An 18,366-nucleotide genomic window follows, 5' to 3' on the forward strand; every position below is an offset into this window, starting at 1 on the left:
TGGTTGGCGGACTGCACACGCAGTCTACACCAAGCTGAAGCGACTCGATATCGTCCCTCTTGTCTGCAACGTCGAGCAGGTCCGCATTCTGCGAGGGCTCGGTGCCATCCAGCCCGGCGTAAATCGCTGCAAACTGCTGTCGTGCACGGACTTCGACGTCCTCTACAGAGACTGCACAACTGCCAGTTAAGACAGACATCCCTTTTGAAAACTAACTGTCTTGCTTCAGTATGAAATGCGCGTGTGTTGTCATCTCACATTAACCCTTTTATTTACATTAGCAACCCTTTCTGTAGCTCTTGCGGTGCACGGGTGTATTTTAAACACCGCGGACCGACACTTTCAGAGACAAAAGGAATCTCAGAATGAAAGTGGAGCAAATATAAAAATCAAAGCCATGATCAGAAATTGTGTCAAGTTCTCGTCTTATTAGGATTTTGTGCCAGCATTTTTATCACGTTTTCCACACGTTGCAGAGAGATAGAGGAAGTAATTAATTATAAATGACGCGATTATACGCACATTCGTATTTATTTAATTTATTGCTTATCTTATCAGCGGTGTTTGTTTCCCTTGCGCGCGGCATCGATTACAATAATAATTATCATCAATTGGCCTCTACAACTCAATTTTTATTGCTCATTCGGTTCGTCGCGTGAGAGTGAGTGAGCGGCCGGAATCGGGGGTTTTGATGGTTTCCCGACAGCTTGACTGCCTCTTCTCGGCCATTTCAATTAATTAATCTAGGGGAAAACAACAAAAAGCAGAGAAACGACATGACGAGGGGAGCAGGAAACGAGCAGGCAGTCGGTATATAGAAAGAGCCGCGCACCTTGTATTCCAATTCTTTTACAAATCAATTCGTTCAAACTTAAATAATTATGCACCTTTGCTTGATAAATGTGTGTAATTAAAAGCGAGCTGCGTGCGTTCTAATTACATATCTGTTCTAGCACTGCCAGTGAGTCGACTCCTGGATGCTTATGTCTTTTTGTCAAATTTTCAAATAAGAGACTCGAGTTTAGATGGAAATCTTTTATTTGACCGGAAACAGGAGCCCAGTTGGTCGCATTTGGATTCAAAGGCAAAGAGCCGACAAAGCGAAATTGGTCTGACGAAATGAATAAAATAAAAAACAAAAAAATCCAAAATTTTTATTTTTCACTTCTAATTAATTTTCTTTTTGAATTCAGGTTAGGTTTCATGGATAGGAAGTTGATTTTTCAAACTTTACCGATACAATTGTCATGTTTAAGCGGCTAAAATGATCATTTTAACCAATAGTCTCATATTTTCCAAGCAGCAAATTTTATTTAAATAATTAAATCGCAACTTTTTATTGGAACCTGATGGACAGATTTTTTAAACTAAAAAAGTCATATATTAAATTAAAAAAATTATTCTTGTCAAATGAAACTGTATTTCCTAAATCGCAGCGTGAAAATGAATGTTTGATATTTATTCACCACCTGAGATCATTGAGTGACAGGAAATTTCTCGGGTCTCGAAGGCAAAAGCTCAAAAGAAATGAACAATATCGTCCAGGTGCAGAGCTAGCTTTTCAATGCGCGTGTGCACTTGCCAGCAACAATCGCATACATACACACATAATTCTCACGTTTGTGAGTCCAATTGTTTTGCGGTTGTGCACGCGAGGGTCGGAATCCGGCGATAAAAGGCCTTCGATAACCCTTCAACCAGCGCGTGCAATTTTCGCTCCACCCGACTCGCAACTCTCTTCAAATGTGGGAGATCAAATACTAATACTGGCTACCAATGTCAGAGATGGCAAAAAAGTGGTTAGTTTAGTTACTCGAAATGCTCAAATAGCTCAACGGGCGGGGTCTCGTCTTTATAGCTGGTTAATTCGCACACCTTAATAGGGACAAATGTGTTGCATTTTAACAAAAAGCCTCGGTGCATGTGGGAAGGTAATTAAAAAGACGGTCACATTAGGCCCAAGCTCCTCTGCGGCCTCTCACGCCCAATTAACATTATCTGCTCGGATAATTGTCAATTGGTATTTCTTTCATTTTAAATAGTCGCGGTTTTAAACAGGACCGGTGCTCTTTTAATTTAAATTGTTCGGTCACAATATGTATTAACAAAAAGCTGAGCATTTTTGTGTGTCTCTCCTATAGGTCACATCCAAAGGCACCGCTCAAAAGAGAGCTGCTATTGACGCCCGAGGAATACAACCAGGCCAATGTTGAACGAAAGGGGAAGAACTAGGCAATTACCCAATAGGGTGCACTTCTTTACACTGCCAACTGGCGATATGTATTTAATGCAAAGCATCGTCAGTAGTGGCAGAAAGGCCGCACAACGTTTTCGACAAAACGCTGTACACAGTGCTACATTCATTTTAATGTGAAGCAATAGCATATATGCAAAAACCGAACGATCCAGGCCGGATGGACTTTTTGAATGAGTATAATTAACATTGTGGCGCCTCCTCGCCACTACTGCCCTATCAACTAGTTTGCATTTTAACCTGTATCGCCAGGTGGCAGTACAAAGGTGTGCGCGCGACAAGCAGTGCTCCCTTACTGCACCTTCTCCCCCACTGCACTATCAGACTCGCACCAAAGCATTCACAGCAAATGAACTAAATTAGTGCTTTGCGCGGGTCGCGGGTTTGAGGGTTGAACCCGCAAACCCGCACCAAACCCGCGGGTGCGGGTCCGGATTTTGCAAATCCAATATGGCGGATTGCGGGTGCGGGTTGGTGTTGTGCGGTTTGGTGCGGGTGCGGGTTGACTCGGCAAACCCGCAACTTTTATGTAATTGACCAGTTGCATAAACCTTTAGTTATTGAACTACAGATGGCGCCAACAGATGGCGCAACCAGAGACTTTTTTTAAAAATTTTGTTTTAAGCGGTTTTAAGGCATTTTTGCTGCGAATTCAGACACAATCTAGCTATTTTGCTTTTTTAAATTATTTGCTTTTTTTGACGTGCTGAAAACCAAAATCGGTTCAGCCATTCGCCGTAGAAACGTTGAAACATATTTTTTTTATTTCAAATAATAGTTTTTCACGATTCTACGGCGATTGGGTGAACCGATTTTGGTTTTCAGCACGTCAAAAAAAAGCAAATTAATTGAACAATGCACGGTAGCTAGATTGAGTCTGAAATCGCAGTGGAAGTGCCTTAAAATCGAAAGTCTACGGTGGCGCCATCTATTAGTGGCTTCAAACACTTAGGGTTTATGCAACTGGTGAATTGAGCCAAATCTCTGAACTCAACAAATTGTTGTCCAGGGGTCGATGGATTTTGATGAATTTTTTTGCTTTAAATTTGCCCTAATTGAACTAAAAATCAGTTGAGAAAACCCCGACTTTCCAATTTTTGCGGGTTTTGCGAGCGTTCAAAGATCAAAATCTGGGAATTTTGAGTACTTCATAACTTTGCTCAGAATGGTCCTAGAACAAAAATTAAAAACCCCGTAAACTCGTCTTAACGGTCTTAACAAGACAAACAACTTTTATCTTGACCTCAAAGTGGTAGGTCAAAGGTCAAGGTCACAAAAATTAATTTTTAGATATTAAACTCAAATTTGAAAATGAATTGAAATTTTTTATGGTACGTATTTTTTTGTAAATAGGACCACCACAATTCGAGATTCGGGTCGGGTGTACAAAGTTTTTTTATCGAGACGGGTGCAATAAAATGCTTAATGAGCACCAAATCTCGAATTCTGCACTAAAAATCTTTAAAAAATGGTTTTTGAAATTCGGATGATTTGAAGTCGACATTTTTTGGTCAATCACCGTTTTTACCTACCTCGACAAACAAGGGTTTTCGAATTATTCATTTTTAATTAAAAAAATGAGGAAAAACGCCATTCCAAATTTTAACGTTTTTAACTTAATTTATGTGTTCTACAAAACGGTTTTGAAAAAAATAAAAAATTTCAATATATTTATTTTCAAATTTGAGTTTATATTCCAAAAATTATTTTTTTGAGACCTTGGCCTTTGACCTACCACCTTGAGATCAATATAAAAGTTGTTTACCTCGTTGAGACGAGTTTACGGGTTTTTAATTTTTGTTCTAGGATTACCCTGAGCAAAGTTATAAAGTACTCAAAATTTTGACCTTTAAACGCCCGCAAAAGCCGCAAAAATTGGAAAGTCGGGGTTTTCTCAACTGTTTTGCGCGGGTCGCGGGTTTGAGGGTTGAACCCGCAAAACCCGCACCAAACCCGCGGGTGCGGGTCCAGATTTTGCAAATCCAATATGGCGGATTGCGGGTGCGGGTTGGCATAGTGCGGGTTGGTGCGGGTGCGGGTTCAAATTTTGAAAAAGATATGGGTGCGGTTTGGGTGCGGTACGAAATAAGCGGGTTCGGTGCGGGTTTGGGTTGAAAATTTGTACCCGCGCAAAGCACTAAACTAAATGTCACCCCGAAATCCACATTTAACGACCCCGACGTGACGCACGGAAATTTGCCCTGTACGAGTTGTGGGCAGTTAAAGAAACACAGGATTGCACATAACAGGATAAACTCGCTAATTTATTTTGGGAACCAACACGATAGTTGTGTAATTTACAATGTCGAGTTGACGTCGTTTAATTGTATTAAGTTTGGTAATTAAGATATTGACATGAAATAAAGTTCAGAATAAATGTTTAGGTTGATTACAAATAATGAAATATGCAAATTGACTATTTTGATTGAAAGTTAATTAAGATGAGCTTGAATATGTGTGGCGTACGCAGCGCAACCTGCCTGCGGAGTCCCAACAGCCCATAGACGCGGAAATTCAAGAAATTTTGAGATGAGAAGATGACAACATCATTGCACAAGTAATGAGTTTCGTTTATCATTGGTTTTCCGTCGATTTAATTACCTATTATAGCGGAAATTTAGTTTATAATTTTATTGCTGTAATAGCTTAGGTAAATTTTACGAAGCGCATTCAAACTAATTGATGTCAAATTTGTTCTGCATTTTTATAGTTGACGGCAGAATTTAATTGCAGTTATTTGAAGAATGGCAAATAAATTACTACCTTTTATCAAATTTAATTAATTTTGCTGTTTAATATTTTAGATATATATTAATACTCAATTAAATTGGAAAGTTCTCTTTGGTTTGCATTAAAAACGTAAGTAAATTAACTGGTTTTATTTTATAGAAACTCACCTAACTGTTAACTCGTAACAAAATTTAAAATCTAAATTTTTCTAGTATCTTAACAACTTTAAAAATAATCTTTTGTTTGGTGGAATTACTAAGGATTAAAGTGCATCTTAAATATCGTCAGAGAGGGTGCATAAAAAATAAAAATAAGCTTGAACATAACGAGATATAGCTAAAAACGTGAATTTACATTTTTAAAACGTATTAAGCCGCAGGAGAGAGGGCAACAAGGAATTGGAATGCAAATGGTAATTTATGCAATAAAGATGCGCAGATTGCATAATACGCGCGCGCGCGCAAGAGAGAGAGAGAGAGAGAGAGAGAGAGAGAGAGAGAGAGAGAGAGAGAGAGAGAGAGAGAGAGAGAGAGCGAGAGAGAGAATCTCCACTGCTTTTTTATTCTCTCTCGACCGTGTATGTTTTGCATTTCCGCGAGAGCGTGTGCACAACAACAACCCCTATCGCATGTTGGTTGTTTCCTATATGAGCACGGCTTCCCCGCGCTGAAACAAAGCCTTCTATTGATGATGTTTGATTACGTTTATTTGCTGCGAATATCCATCGGGTCTCTCACGTCGAATTGACTAGCGTATATGGACTATAATGCACTGTGTATATACACATACACACACACACTCGCTCTCTCGCACCCGCAACTCGACATACTCTCGTTTTGCGGGGGATGCCAAAGTTAATTGGAAGTCCCTCCCGCAATTTATTGGCAGTTTATGATGTGCCGAAAATAGCGATCTGCTTTTTTCACTTAGCAAACACGCGTGGCTGCAGCAAAAATAAATATCCTGACCTTAAAAACTGGTTTAATCCTGTACTTGTATATGCGTTTGTTTGTTTTTTTGACGTTCGCAGGTGTTTTTCGCATATTAATCATACTTCAGAGAGAGTGTTATGAAACTATCATTAAATGTTTAGCGTTCGAAATGATTTACGTTAAAATGATTCGAAATGATTTGCGATTGAACTCACCCCCCATTCGTACACGGCGTATCAGCCAATGGCGAGGCACTAGAGGATTGGGGCGGTGCGAGTTTGTCTTCAGCGCACACATTCCTCCTCTCTTCACGGGCGAATTCATCAGGGGCTTTCGAAAACCAAATTGGATTATCTGAAGCAAAAAAGCCGTGAAAATGTGTGCGGGTGTAAATTCAGTAAACGATGATGAAAAATCTTGTAAATCATCGCATTTTTAAAATTATTACCGATTAATCCTGGTGGCCGCTATATATTTGGCACAATTTAAAAATAAATGACATATTTTTATCTCGTTTTAATTGGAAACAAAAGCGTCTCTCGTTATAATCTTGATGTGATGACAAATGGACGGCGCGGGCTTAGCGCACAAATTGTGTGTCGCATGGCAAAATATTATTCATCAGATGGAAAATGCAATTGTGTCTGCTGTCGGCCGAATTATCGATTCATGCCCGCGAAACAAAAGGGTTAATCGAATAGCAGCTCACTGTGAATAACAAAATCGGTCGCTTGTGATTTGCAGATTAATTTGAAACCGCTGGTGTTTGGAAAAAACATGTGCTCGCCGAGTCCAGAATTTTATTTAAACAAAGAAAGATATGAAATGGGATCGATTCAGATTTTATTATCAATTCAGTTCTAGTTGGATTCTCTCCAGTCCCATGTCAAAATTCACTCGCATTTTATTGACTGGTTTTTATGTATCTTCTATACATATTTCTCAGTATTATGTAATTCGATTGGATTGTTGCTGTAAATAGGAAAGATATCGTCTCTCGCAGCCGCCCAGCCCTGCATATGGTTTAGATTTGTTGACATTTCGTTGCCATCACGCGCGAGAGGCAGCGAGTGAGTGAGAATTTATGCTTTTCGTCACGGCTGGGTCTGCGCGCGGCGTGGCAGAAAAGAAGAAAAAAGGTCAAGCGACGCCATCGCATCAGCACACAATAATACAATAAAATAACCCGTTGTTGTCGGCAGCGGCGGCGTAATAACATCTCAAATAATAATAACACCAAATAATATTGTGATCCAGCGAAACGGATCATGGCCGCCCCCGTTTTTTTGTCTATTTTTCTCTCGTGACGTGGCGCACGACGGGAGCGAACAGTCCGCACCACGTCTAATAAATTCTCGCGGCTTTTTGTGCTCTGCTTCAAAAATAATTAAGGCTTGATTGCTGTTTAATAAGAAATTGAATGCAAAGGGTTGGTGCAACATCTCGTAGTTTATGATTTCAAACATTAATAATACATTTTTCACAAAATTCAAAGAACTATGACTTTGACAAAAATGCAATAACAAAAATTGCAGTGAGAATATTTTATTTTTTAATCGAAGAAAACCCGGTTTCACTGATTTTTTTACTCACAAAATTTAAATTTTCAGAAAGAATCAGTTAAGAAAAATGTGGCGCAGGTCAGCGTAAAAGAAAAATCCTCTTCATGCACTATTGGCTTTCGTATATACGTGTTGGTGAATTTGGCCGTGGTTTGGGTCGGTTTATGTCGCGTGCAATTGGAGTGGATCTTGTCTATTTTATCACGCGGAGAGAAGACAATTAGAGCTCACCGCGCGCGCCAACCGATCACGCAGCATTTAGAAACAATACATATGCGCTCTCTCGCGCATTATTTGATTGACAAGCAGAATCGCTACCGACCAATTAGCCCAAATGAGAAATCCTCCTCGCCGAAAATCCTGACGTGGAATAATAAATTGCGCCCGAGGGTTGAGAATTAATAGAGAGAAGAGATTAATGCTGAAATGGGTAAACGGGGGGTGGCGCGTGCACGCTTTGTTTTACATCTGTTTCCGGCTCAGAATTGGAAAAATTAGTGGTGGAAATTTCTTAAGTTGTTAAACCAAATTTATATACATTATATTCAAAAATATTCAAACATTAGATTTTCTCTTTTTTCAAGCCGAGGGCCGATCTTAGGTTCTAAAAATATAATATGGAATTCAAGGAGAAACCAACTTTGACATGCATCAAATTTATTTCGCGTTGCAACCCTAATAACCCTTGAAATATCTAACGAAATTCCGTCTGAATGATTTCACCACTTTTCTAACCTTTCATCCCGGTTTTTAGCGGCGTGAAAAAGGACTGCACAAAAGAGTGTGCCGAGTCTCTCTCGCCGTGACGATAATTTCACACAGAATGAATTAAGCGGACTCGAAACATGCACGGCTGGATAATTACGGCGGCGGCGAGAGGCCCGCTGCTGCTTATTCATTATTACGCTCATTCTCGAATACACACTCACTCACACACACACGCGGCGTGCGTGCAGCGAATATCGGGGGACGGAGGCAAAAAACACGAATGCTAAAAGGGAGAATATCGCAGCAGCAAAAGTAATTAAGATCTGGTCGCTGCCAGCACTTAGCTACTCTTTTATTCAGCGCGTTTGTTTTGCCGAAAAAGATAGCGAAAATGAAAGCAGCTGGTCTCCAAGGACCTTTTTAACTTTTGGCTAAGTTAATTAAAACTGAAAAGTACTTCTTAGCAAGGAAGAAATAAAGTATCTTGAATATTTCCACCGCGTTAGCATGTCTAAATTACAAGAGAGAAACATAATTTTAGATTTGCCAGAAATTTGGGAAATCATCATGTTGGAAGGCATTTTCTAATTCAAAGTTTCAGTTAGTTATTCCGCTCATAGCCTGTCATTTGCAGACTTGGAAACTACTCCCAAAACACATAATATGCGTGAGAGAGTTTATATTGCATTTAATTAAGCAGCGCGTGGAGCCGCACGAAATTCATAAAAATGTGAAATTCATGAGCGAGTAAGAGACACACACACACACACATCCGCGCGGGCGGCCGCGTTTGTTTGGTGCAGACAGCATTCCCCCGCCGACTGGAACCCTTTCGCCACGCAGATTTAGCAATTAATATGCACCTATGCTTGATAAATGTGTGTAATTAAAAGCGAGCTGCGTGCGTTCGCGTGGCGTGTCTAATTACATCTGTTCTAGCACTGCCAGTGAGTCGACTCCTGGATGCTTATGTCTTTTTGTCAAATTTTCAAATAACAGACTCGAACTATGACTCGAAACAGGAGCCCAGTTGGTCGCATTTGGATTCAAAGGCAAAGAGCCGACAAAGCGAAATTACGAATACGTCGGGGCCAGAAACAGGGAGAGAAGCTAGAATATGATTTTCAAAGACAGAGAAAATCGCACGGGCTGCTTTTTATAATTTTGTGTGGCTGCCTCACTTTGATGTCCCTCCTCTCCTAAAGTTATCTTTTTTATTGGCTCTTTATAGACTTTATTGCCTCTTGCTGGCTGCTCTCCAAAGTGTAACAATTACGTTGCACAAACCCTCGTGCCATCTGCCCCCAGATCCGCAGCAGCTTGTATGCGATTGCCAACCTACATCTTTTGACAATGCGTTATTTTCGACGTACCAAATAATAAATCGTTATACTTTTATTCCTTGAAAAATAATACATACGCGTCATTTAAATAAATATTTATATCCTTGATTCCGGGAATCGTCTTTGTGCTTATCGAGGGTACCACCCTGCGGGGCGTCTGCAGACCATGGTCTATTCTTGTTTTTTAGGGTGTCTATATTTATTAAAAAATGCTTTTGAGACATTATATGTCGCACGTCCCTTCTGTTGGGATCCAAACACAACTTCCTATTATTTATGAATGAATGTTTTTTTTATAAAAAGAAAGCAAAATATACTGACCCACTCAATGCGTCAATGCTCTGAGACACATTATTTACGTACTTACCACCCGAGTTGACAGTTCTATGGTTCCATTCTTCTCGCAGAAGCAAAGCTGGCGAGAAATTGAACCGATTCCTCGCGTCGTTTCGCCGTACTTGAAATTCCTTCAAAATAATAGGTTAAGAATTTTTCGAAAGTCGTAGAAAAGGCGTGTCGGGTCTCAATCGAGCTAATGGAACGCCGATCAAACTCAAGGGGCACTTTCCCTGCCCTCCGCCGCGGGCCCGAGACCTTTCGTGCTCTCCGCCGAGATCATGCCAATGTCTTTGTGATTCTAATTCGGCACCGAATCGCAGATGTTGCCGCTCGAATAAAACTACAAGCGCAGACGGCGCGACCGCAAACCGCCCTATTATAAATTCGGGAATATTCACATTTTCGTGATGCATTCAATAGTCGAGAGAGCGAACGAGCCATCGTGTTTGTTCTTTAACATGTGCTCGTTATTGCCTGCAATGCTGATAATTTGAACCCAATCTGCTGCACACCCCTGCTCACATCGCGCTTTTTGAGGTCGAAAAGCCGAACCGCACGTGCTCGCCAAATTTATTATTGAACACAAAACTGCGCACAATAAGTCTGCTGGTGGTCCGTTTCAGACTGTGGGGGTGTCATCCAGCAGAGTAAAATATGCTGAGAAAGCCTTTTGGCAGTGTAGTTGCGGTTTATTTGAAGTGGGTAAAGATTTTACAACAATTATAATTATGCAATTAGCGTGTCAATAATATGTATAACAATACTTATTCCGGTAAAGTCTTCAGGTCTAACAATTACAATTCAGTATTACCTTCTCACTTGAGCTGAAAAAAGTATAGCGACAGTGCAAATTGGGAATCACAATTATTATCTAATTTACCTCATATCGTTATACGAGAAAGAGTTAAAATTATAAGTTTCAATGTGCAGCTATATCTTCTGTAAACAAAATTGCAAGTTCTGCTTTGAACGAGAACCAAACTTGAGTAATTTATAGCGCAGTTCAATTTTTGTATCAAGTTTTTTTCATCTTAAAATTCACACATGAAACTTAAGCAAGTTTTTATCGAGTTTCTGTTTTTTTTGTTTTTTGTTCTGACCGCAGACTCGGCGTGAAAGGGAACGTGTAAAAATATAAATTAAAAGAACGAATGACACGCTAATCGTTGTGTGTGAGTGTGTGTATGTTTGTGATCGCCGAGCAAGAAAAGCTGTAATTGTAGTGATTAGACGCGCAGCTGCGAGCGCGTGTGTTTTATTCTCATTGAAAAGCGTTTGTTTTCCTATCACATAGGGGAATTACAGCGGAGATGAGAGCACCTTTTATTTTTTTCACTGAGATGGTGCTGCCGCGCGGTGTGCAATTATCCGCTATTTTATCGGATTCCGGCCGGAGCAAAACGAGCGCCTGAATTATATCACTGAGTAATTGGACTACGATAATCGCCACTTAGCGTGAACTCGAATAAATTCGCTCTGTAATTGGAAAATGAATAGGAGAAACATACTTCGCTCATGCAAGGAAGATATAAACAAATAAAAACAACCATCACATCGCTTTGCTCATAAAAAAATATAATGAAATTTAGAGGTGTAGTGAAAATAATTATTTTTACATTGAACGAAATTTGTAAAGTTTCTTTTGGCATTTCTACACCGCAGAGTGTTTTCTTTCAGACGCATCAGCAGAAATTGAAATAGGTGAAAAGTGTGTGAGCATTCCGCACGGGAATTAGCATTTGTGCCAAAATCAGCAGCTGTTGTGCGACTGGTGAAGCAAATAAAAAAGGGAAGAGAGAAAGAAAGAGAGAAAAGAGGAGTTGGTAATTTATCTGTGTTGGCGGTGGTCCGTTGATTGAGCTGCACGGGTGAACCGCAGAAAGAAGGTAGAATAAGGTGCTGGCTGCTTTATTTGGTTTTATTTAAATGGATGTCGCGGCGCGGCGTGTGACACAGGTGATAAATCACGGTGCCAGTTTGCACATTAAAGGCCACCATGAAAACGGGCCATTTATCTGTCTCTATGGGGAAAAATAAAAAGCCGGTGGATGGGCTCTTTATTAACTTGGTGCTTCAAAAGCCATTGTTAGCGTCTTCGTGCCAGGACATAATGTTTTATTACAGGGTCAGGTAGCGTTGAACGGATATTATAAAAAAGTCCTGTCCCGAGGTAGTGTGTCAGTAAGTTAGTCGACACAATGAACGTCAAGTTCAAGGACGATACCCCTTTCTTACAAATTTTCAACGCCTACTAATATAAATTGTGCCATATATTATCCTTTGTGCGCAGGCCATATAAATACCTGCTTATGCTCGCAGGCATTTCCTGGATGAGGAAAAACGCAAAACTTTTTGCTTCTTCTGTAAAAAGAGCATGAAGTTTTGTCGCGAAACTCCGGACTTTCCAATTGGTCAGTATTGAAAGAAAAAATACAATTAGAAATAACAACTTTGACAAAAATTTGCAACGACAGTGATAGACGGACGCTTTTGTCTCGCTCTCAATAGCAAAGATATTATCCCCTAAGCCCAAAAGATCGATGACCGTTGGCCCCTTTTAAAACTCTTCATTATTTTCTTGTTGGTATTTCCCCGCCCGTTTTGTTTGCCTTTAAATCAGAGTATATCCGAAACTAATTTGAACATCAGTACTTTTCAGTGGTCAACAGGGTAGAAAAAGGTGGGATTCCTGTACAAAAACTCGTGCTTCACGGCGGCCAAATTCCAGGAACAAAAGGCGACGGATAATACACATTATTTCGTGTATATAGGTGATCCACGAAGAATGCGTGCGCGGATGACCTGAGGTAAAAGCAGCCGCTGAACCCGCGCTGCGGTTAAAATGCACGTCAGCTTAGCAAGCGCAACCTGACCCACTTCTATAGAATTTTCCAGAGCAGCGCGCCTCTCAATATGATAAAATTTAATCAACTCCGCTTATTTTGAGTTACAAATTAAATATGGAGTTTTTTCCCTGAAAATCGAGTGAAAAAAACGACAGTAAAAAACTTATCTCAAATTGTAGTGGTCCTATTTATAAAAATTAAGTACCGTTTGACTCGGCTTGAAGTGAATTAATTAACTGAATTGGTTTGTAGAAGACAATTACTCGTCAACGTCGTGCTAACGTGTAGAAACGGACGAAAAATGCTAAATTTCACGTTTTTGAGGGGGTGAAAAAAGGGGGTTGGGGTTGATAGGTTGCAAACCCCTTTAGTGCACTCGGGGACGTCAAGACAAGTTTAACGGTGTGTGGTTTTTTAAAATCGGATGATTAGAACTCGAGATTTAGTTGATCATCGTTTTTTACCAACCTCAAAAAACAAGGTTTTTCGAAGTTTTAATTTTTTAATAAAAAAATGAGGCAATACACCATTCCAAGTTTTAACGTTTCTAACTTGATTTTTTCTGCTCTACAAAATGGCAAAGACAAAAATTAAAAATTTTGATTTATTCATTTTCAAATTTGAGTTTAAAATGAAAAAAAATCAATTTTGTGACCTTGACCTTTGACCTACAACTTTGAGGTCAATATAAAAGTTGTTTGCCTTGTTGAGACAAATTAAATAGTTTTTTAATTTTTGTTCTGGGACCACCCTGAGCAAAGCTATTAAATACTGAAATTTTGAAAATTTGAACGACCGCAAAACCCGGAAAAGTTTTCGTAACTGTATTGTCAGTCAATTAACGCAAAAAAAAAGATTTCATCAAAATCCATCGACTCCTGGACAACTAATTCTCTGCTTTTAGAGATATTTTACTGCTTGGAAATTGACCATTAATTTTTTATTGAAAGGAAGCGTCTCAAATAATCTTGAATTAGCACACGGTGCTGGAGGGTTGGTTTTTGGTTCACATGCCGCATCATCAACTGGCGAAACGAGATTCTCACATGCACCCACGCACGCATCTCGTCAATATTAAATTTATCTCACGCCCTACAGCCCATTAGTTTGGTAAAAAACGCGGAAGGGACGCACCCTCATCTTCACGCGAGTTATACGCAGACGGAAAAAAATTAAATAACCTGCCCCAACAACCGAGCAGTAGCTACGTATATGAAAAAGGTTGTGAGAACTGATCAGTTTGGTGTTTGGTTCGTTCACCCCTCCTTTTTTCCATTAAGAAAGAAAGAAATAATGCAGAGTGTTCACCTAGGCAGCAGGAAATGCATCGCTCTGCGCTGTTTAAATATTTTTTATTCATTACCTTTCGAGATGAGGGTCTCTCAGTCCCGTTAGCTGCATGCATTCATTTCGTCTGCTGCACCAGGCCCAGTCTCAAAAGAAGTATAAATAAAAAATACATATAATGATGCATGGGCGCGGGCACAAAAAACGCGCTTTATTTTGATAAAATAAAAAAATATACTCAATACATTCCTCCTTTTGCTCCCCTTTGCCGCTGCATGTTCGAGGAGCAAGTGCTCAACTATCCTCGCGTTACGCAAATAATCGATGGATTATCATTATTTCCTATGTATCCGTGGGGTCCGACCAAAATATTGTTTGTCAATTTTTGTGGTGCTTTCGAAACTCATGCAAACAAAAGAAAATTGAAATATTGACATGGATAATAAATTTAAATCTAAAAGAAAACTTTACATGCATGATCCTGTCTTACAAAACTTGTTTTTTATAAAACCTTGCACATTAATTTTACCTTTTGGAAGTGCGTCATAAACGAATTAACACTTTTACTCAATATAAGAAGACGTAAGTGCATCAGGGAAAACAAACATCAGGGCTTATTTTTTGTCTTGAAAATATCGGAATAATATGAACGGCAAGCAGGCTCTTAATATTATTATTTTCAAGGTTGGAGCCACAAAAATATTATCTCGAAACGAAAAATTAACGCTATAATGTTTTAGAGTGGTGGAATTTTAAAAATTTCTGGAAAAAAAAATAAAAAATGACATTTTTCGCCTTTTTGTCGTTTTTTGGACCACCAAATCTCAGGTTCTAACCATCATAATTGCAAAAACTACCCCCCGTTAGACTATTGTATTGTATTATTTTTTTTCTATAAGCAGCTTAAGTGTTAAAAGGGTGTATACATCCATCCCCTTTCATCCCCATTGCTTCAATTTTGATGAAAAGCGATCCTCGTCTATGGCACCGCGCTCTATTATTTATTACTTTCAAGCTGTGAGACAACTTAGGGGTGGAGTTCAAACACCCCAAAACCCTATAGCTTCTTAGAAGGGGTTAGGATGAGTCCAACGGTGGGTAGTTTTTGCAATTCTGATGCTTAGAACTCGATATTTTAAGGTGCAAAAAAAACAAAAAAAAAAAAAACGCGAAAATATAGAAATTCTTCAAATTTCGTAATTTTTGCAACTCCAAATCTCGGGTTCTAACCCCTAGATTTGTAAAAAAATACCCCCCACTAGACTCCTCTCAACCTCCACTAAACAGCCATAGTGTTAAGGGGGTGCTAACCCTCATCCCTTTTCAACCCCTTGGTAATTTTTTTTAAAAATGTACTTAAAAATATTTTAGCGATTTTGGATGGAAAGTAAATGACCCTTAAACCCTTCAGCTGGGCAGGGGAGGTCGAGACGAGTCCAATAGTGGGTAGTTTTTAAATTTCTGATGATTTGGAGTTGCAAAAATAACGAAAATAGCCAAAACAAAATGTTATTTCTAATACATTGAATGAATTTATTTTGCGGCAGTGGTTTTTTATTTTAAAAAATATGGTTAAGGTTGATGTATCGCACAATGTTTTTTTTTTCCAGCGACTCGCACAACACACATGGTGTGGCCGTCGGGGCACCTATTCCTCCCCCGCTTACGAGAGAGAGTGCGCGAGTTACGAGAAAGTTACGAGAGAGTGCGTCTCGTAATAAATTATTATTTGTTAGGATATTGCCCTCGGAAACCCTGGTTTCTACCTGTCTCTTTAGCATGCCTCATTTTGGGCGAATTGATTAATAATTGAAAATGTTTTTTTTTTTTAATTTTTCTCTTCAAAATTTTCAAATATTAATTTAATCCCGGATTTGAGCCGTCGGAATTACAAAAACTATACGTCACCTCCCCTAGATAAACCCAATTTGCTTATTTACATTTTTATAATTAACCTGAAACTTTCTGTAAAAGGTAAAAGTTGTGGTTATTTATATAGATTTTTCGTCATGATTGGAAGAAAATTTTCAATTTTCAAACGCTCTGATTATTGTTATTATGTTTGTTGATTCTCACCATAAAAATGTACATAAATGTTAAAAAACAGTTTGTAAAAATAAAAAAAAAATCCCACAGTGAGAAAAGACGCAATTCTGGCAAACATCTCGCTAAATAAGCTCTACCCCGGTTGGCAGTTTCAAGGGGGGTGGTCCCCTGACCATTCCCACTTGAAGAGAATCAAGCTGCACCAATAGAAAAATACACTCGTACAATAATAGTTTCCATCAATTTTACGAACGAAGCTGATGGATGCATCACCAGCATTTGCCAAGGGAATCCAAGGTCGAGTTCACGCTTGAAATTGTCAGCAAAAGGCTTTGAATTATAAGCAAGAGGAGATTTTTGTGCGACGAACAATTAAAACTTTAATATTATATATCTATTATTGCAGCCCCCTATTCAACAAGAAACCAGTATGCGGCCGCATCAACAGTGGAAAAAATGAATTTGTTCTGCTCTGATGTCCCAGCAGAAAGAAAATTTAATTTCCTTTACATGTGACGAGTTTTTGGCCAAAATGACTATTTTTAGACTCTGTTTCCTTCGCGTTTGTCATATATATATATATATATATATATATTTCCCACAAAATTCATGTTTAACTTATTATTTATATTGCATTTTTCAGATCGAATTTACAGATAAATTTAGATTGACGATCAATTGGAAAGGATAATCATGCACTGGTAGTTTTTAGTTCAATCGAGCGTTTTCTTTAAATAATAAAAATCGATTTGGACCGGATTTTAAGGCATTGAACGTTGTGGAAGTTAAGGGATGATCCTTCAATACTCAGGTTTATTTCCCATAAGAACTTTAATATTTAAATTGAGATTACCTAAATCTGGACAAGATATTATCAGATATGAACAGTTTTTTATGTGTTCTCTTTATAATCTTAAAAGAGCAGTTGTTGCCGCCATTCCAATCCTCCAATCCTCGTGGGCGATGTTTCACTTTGATTTCGCGGGGGGAAACAAACAGAATTTAGTTTAATTCCACGCTGATTTTTTGTCCGTCGCCGGTAGGAGTATTGACCGACTCTATCGTTGAGCCAGAAATTTACTGCCGGCAATCGTTTGATTTTCATTTAGCTAGCACAATCAATTAAAAAAAAATATCGCTTCCTCACAGTCGCAGAACGGGAAGAATATCATATTGCGTTTTGCCTCTTTTACCGCTTTTTGCGTTGGGGCATCACAAGGGCTGTGAATTTTATGTATGTTTGTTTATTCTCGCAATTAGTCAGTAAATTCATGTTATCGCACAGGTCAGTTTTAGGAAAAAAGCCTAAATATGTGTGAAAGACATTTTCTGAAAATAAGTTGCTAAGACTGTTCGGGGAACAAAGGTGACAGGTGTTTATTTTTTAAATAGAGGAAAATATGTTATTATCTTGTTTTCTGCTCAAATTCGCCTATAACACAATGGCAGGTAACCTGCTTCCTTTTCGTTGTATTTTGGCTTGGGTTACTAAATTTAACAAAAAACTGTTGTCCGATTTTAAGAATTATGGGACAATAAATACGTTGCTCTAACAATCGAGCATCCAAAGCATCCGCGATATTGTTCTTTTTTTTCAGGTATATTTATGCACTTCATCATCTTTGTGTCATAACTGTATAATATAATAGCGCTGTTAATATTTTGGCCAAAATATTCGACTATTTTTATGCTGTTTCTAGGTAAGAGAAAATTTATACCGATAATTCATTGAAAAGGATAATCACTGGTAGTTTTAAGTTGAATCGACCAGTTTCATTAGAAAATAATACTCGATACACTCGATTTGGACGGGATTATAAGACATTGAAATTTTTAGTTGATTTTTTTTCATATCCTGAAAAGGTTGTAGGTCCAAATTCAAGATCACATTTTCCGAGAAATCCATTTTTCATGCTTTAATTTTTGTAGGTACACAGTCAAATTGTAGCTCGTGGAATTCTGTGCAAATAAAACAAGTGTTCTGAATGGCAGTTTCGTGGCAATCAAAGTTTAAAGTTTTGAAATTGCTTCGAATCCGTTCTCCCGAGCATTTAATTTAATTCGAAAATGTGCCCGTCATTTTAAAATAATCGATTTTTCCGTGTTTACTTTAACGATCGATATTGAACCTCCGAAGGTTGATTCCGAGCCTCAGACTCTTACCCTGAGGGTCAGATTGCGAAAAAATGTCCAAAACTGTCAAGTTTGGTGTCGTTTCACTGGTTTCACGGTTCAAATTTTGTTATATTATTTTTTTTTTAAATTTTCCAATTCAAATGAACGAATTATCGTGCATTAAAATCTTTATTTATTTCACTG

General features: G+C 38.7%; 1 long non-coding RNA gene across 1 annotated transcript in view; it reads right to left on the minus strand.

The window, feature by feature from the left end:
* LOC135937947 (uncharacterized) overlaps positions 1-9,997 on the minus strand; it is a 90,604-nt gene extending 80,607 nt beyond the window's left edge. The window contains exon 1 of the long non-coding RNA XR_010574578.1: positions 9,988-9,997. This is a non-coding gene — a long non-coding RNA (uncharacterized LOC135937947). The remainder of the gene's footprint in view (positions 1-9,987) is intronic.
* Positions 9,998-18,366: the final 8,369 nt, after the last annotated feature.

The sequence above is a fragment of the Cloeon dipterum genome, chromosome 2 (genome assembly GCF_949628265.1).
Source record: "Cloeon dipterum chromosome 2, ieCloDipt1.1, whole genome shotgun sequence".
NCBI lineage: Eukaryota > Metazoa > Arthropoda > Insecta > Ephemeroptera > Baetidae > Cloeon > Cloeon dipterum.